Source organism: Octopus bimaculoides, chromosome 8, assembly GCF_001194135.2.
Source record: "Octopus bimaculoides isolate UCB-OBI-ISO-001 chromosome 8, ASM119413v2, whole genome shotgun sequence".
NCBI classification, from domain to species: Eukaryota; Metazoa; Mollusca; class Cephalopoda; order Octopoda; family Octopodidae; genus Octopus; species Octopus bimaculoides.
The window spans coordinates 79,213,562-79,217,961 of record NC_068988.1 but is presented as its reverse complement, the minus strand read 5'-3'; positions in this window follow the sequence as shown (position 1 = coordinate 79,217,961).

The following is a 4,400-nucleotide window of genomic DNA, read 5'->3' as shown; positions in this document are numbered from 1 at the left end:
ATATATATACACATACATACATATACATATACATATACATACATATATAAGCAACTCCCCCAGAGTCTCCCGAATGGGGGGGGCGGAGATGAAAGACTCAACAGGACAGATAACAAGGGGTAACGACTAGGAATGTCTTACTGACGCAGAGGCATCCCAATCACCGTTAACTGCAGAAGTAGTGGGAGTGAAATGATACAGCAATCCAGGCTCAAGATACAGCAATCCAGGTCAGACTGTGGGAAGGAAGAGCCACAGCTGCAGTTTTCAGTGGTAGCACCTGTTGAAACATTAGTATCTGGGGAGGTATTGGAAGTAAAGTGCCACTGCGGAAAAATCTACAAGAATGAGAAAGGGCTCAAGATACACCAAGCTAGGTCCGTCCGTGGAAAAGAGGGGGCACAGGTGCAGCGCACAGTGGTAACACCTGGTGAAACTGTGTCACCTCAAGTCCTCAGGAGGAACAACCTACCCAATACCACACCAGGGGGCTATTGCCAGCCAACAAATGAACAAATAAAATGTCCAAGATGGATGAAACAAAGAAATGACAACAACTGTACCAAGACCGCGACATGATGTTGGAGTGCACACTGGCAGGAATAGCGGAAGAGAAAGTGAATGCACTTGTAACTATCGCATTCAATTTGGCAAAAGATCGATTTGGAAGAGCGGACAGACCGAAAGGAAACTTAGCCTGAGTTTTGAGGGGAAGATTTTTTCCGTACTGGCCAAAAAGAAGACAGCATATATGATTGAGAATGGGCATATAAACACATCTACCCAGAAAGGTTGAGTTCCGGGTTTCTCAGGATGTCTGGAATACACTGGAATTTCAATCAGTTGACCTGACAGTGGTTTGGTTGAATCTGGAAAATGCATACGGATCAATTCCTCATGCCCTCATATATGCAGCCCTTGACTACTATCAGGTTTTCCCTGCATTATCAGGGGAATCAGCAGTTATTTTGGAGGAATCCAGTTACGTTTCAGAACAACCTATTTTGAAACTTGATGACAAGACCTTGAGTAAGGAATCATAACTGGGTGCACGATTTCCTCCATTCTTTTCTAGGTATGAATATCCTCATATCAACTGCTGATAGAGAAGCCCGTGGACCAACAATGGAATCAGGCAGCTGTAAGCACCCAATAAGGGGATTCATGGATGATATTACGGTAACAACTGAAACCCATGTGGATGCAGAAAGAGTGCTGACTTCACTAGAAAACAGAGGGTTTTGGTAAGAGTTTTAAACCTTTTCTTTTCTATTTGGTATTTTGTTTCAAGATATGCCCTCACACCTTCTTTAGTATGTTTCTATTACCTTTTGGATCACTCTTCTATGCGATTCAGATCTTCACCACAAGGTTTTAATATCGCCTCCGATTCTCCGCTTCCACCATCGCTCCTTCTCTCCACCTACTTTCCTCTCTTTCTTTCCAACCAGTTCACTTAACTAAAACTAAAGAGGATCTAATCAAGTCCCTTGTTTCCGATAGATTTTTTGTTGGAATGTACTTTGGGGTAACCCGTTTCACATTGTCACAGTCGAAGCATCTCAAATTCACTGGTTTGGTCTCTGTTCATGTAACCATTATATCCTGAGTCTTATCATGAGTTCCCTCTGTTCCTCAGTTATATCCTTTGGTAATACAGTATTCGCCACATTACATTGATTAGCCGGCCTTCCTTCTACTACAACTTCACCTTGCCTATTCATTTGCTGACCTACATTATCCTCCTCGAGGTTATCACCACTACAGAAGCTTTTCTTGATTGTCTGAATTTGGGTTTCATTAAGAAAGCCTCTGTTCCGAATCACTCTTATCTGATTCATTAGCCCATTTCCAGTAATCAAGAAGATACTCAGCCGGGCGTGGGAGGTCTGGTATCTTGGACACCCAGGGGAGACTTCCTGTTCATCCCGTTATTTGGGTTGGTATTAGTTACCATTATTGCAACGAATGAGAATGATTTTCTACAGGGTTTTCTCCCCAGGTGTTTATTTGAGATTTTCATGTAATGGATTTCCCCAAATACACACCAGCTCTAACTCTTTCTATCACGCCGAATATATTCTCAGAGTATCCATTTCTCACGTAAAATCTTCTTATACTAAAACGAAAAAATGTGTAATATGAAATTAAAAATGTACCAATTAGTCCAATCTGTTTTAATGTGTAATTATCCTGGAAATATTATGATTCGACATATTTTTGAAGTAGCATGCATGGCTTTCTCTTTTAAAATAAAACATTTTGATATATACATTAGAATGCGCAGATGTGCTTCACAAGGACACAACTTGAATAAAACCCAATTCTGTGCACTATTTATATGTATATATATATATATATATATTGTACAGAAGTCTATCACTTTCTTATTCTGATTCTTTCTAACGTGCAGCAATGGAGTTGTGACTTCACAACATACACACGAAGATGTATGCTGCGTGCGTGTGTGTATGTGTGTATGTGTGTATGTGTATGTGTGAGCGTGTATGTGCGTGCGCGCGGCGCGCACGTGCGTAGTTATCCATATACACATTAGTATATATATTAATGTTTATATTTTGCCTGAGTATATTTGTAGATATGTATGCATATATTGGCATTTGTATGTTTACTGTACGTATGTATGTTTATGTTTTTAGTGTATGTATGTATAAGAACAGTGTGTTTATTTTTAGGCCATTTGATTTATGTAAGTGAATATTTTTATAATACAAACTTACATTTATTTAGTTTTAATTAAACTTATTTTATCATTAATTAATTTATTCTGGTGGTTATATACGTTTTTTCCTTCTAACGACAGTCATTTTTGAAATTTTGATGTTTGATTTAAGGTCTCTTCTTTGATCTCACATAATACGATTTTAAACCTATCATCACTGATTAGGAAAAAGCCGTTAGTCGAGTGGACAAATGGAAAGAAACCAATCTCAAATGTGTATCTGTCAATGTAAATTGTATATTTTATACAAACAAACTTTATTTTGTTCCTTTCTCAATCTAAACTGTTCGCCGAACGGGAACGTGAAACTCTGAGTAGCAGTTTTTTGTGACATTTTTGTGATAAGGTGAGCAAAGGTGTATGTACGCCGCTATATGTATATATAAATATAAAAAAAGGAACAAAAACGCGGGAAAACAACTGGACAGACAGACGATACAAATGTGGTCAGGAAAAACAACAATTAGTGGGATAGGAAAAAAGGACGGGTCATTTGTAGCCTTCTTTCATCAGTCAAGTAACTAGATGTTCTTACAGATCGAAGAGTCTCAGTTACACTTGAAACTGTTCGACCTGGTTGCCCCACAAAAAGTCTAAGCTAAGAGCATTAGATTTTTTTGCAAAAAAGCTAGCGAATGTGTGCGACAACAAAGACAAAAAACGGAGAACATGGTACACAATTACAAATACAAACAACAATATAACAACAGATGTCTTTCGACCGAGGAGGAATCAAATTGAGCTGGCGTGTATAAAGTAAAAGCCTTCAGGCAGGAACATAGGAGATGGACATAAGTGGTCTTGGCAGTCGGCAGTCAGGCGAAGAAAGAAATGCACACACACACACACACATATATATAATAGAGAATGAAGGTAGAATAGGAATACTATACTATACTATAGTCAAGAAGAAAGACAGACAGGTGGATGTAGTGGAGTAGATACATATTAGTCAGTATGTGGAGGTATGCTAGTCGAGAGAGGTTAGAGGTGCATTTAGAGAATGATAGATAAAGAGATGAAGAATAACATATTTCAAATCACCACCAAGGCTGGCCATAGTTAGCAAAAATGGGAGAGAAGTGGGTAGTAATAGTAATAAAGTGGTAGATTATGTTTCTATTCTACCTTCATTCATTCTCTATTCAGAACTGGAACTGGTGTATTATCATCGAATATTCTCATTTGAAGCTGCTATTGGATATTACCTATAACCGTATTTTTCATTTGATCATGGATCTACCTAACGCATTCCTATTTTAATCTGATCCTTCCCTCATTCTCGACAAACTGAAATACACCAATATTCACGAATGGAGATTTTCCATCGCCTTTATATTTCCCTGACTTCTCCTTCCCTGATGAAATCCTTACTCAATATGATGACCCACACGCTTGGCTATTCAAAAGCAGCTGTAAAAGACTTTGTATATCTATATTCCCTATCTAAATTAAATGTCTTTTCTAGTGATGCCAAACTGTTTGCCTTTTCAGTTTTACTTTAATCTTTGTATATGCAGGAGTCTCTCATCGAAGACAACGTATGACCTTTCACCTTTTGCCGAACGACCTGCACGATTGATTTGTTTATAGTGATCCAATGTTCGTACCGCAGTGAACATGCCGGTCCGGCATGGTCGCAGTCTAATGACTGAAA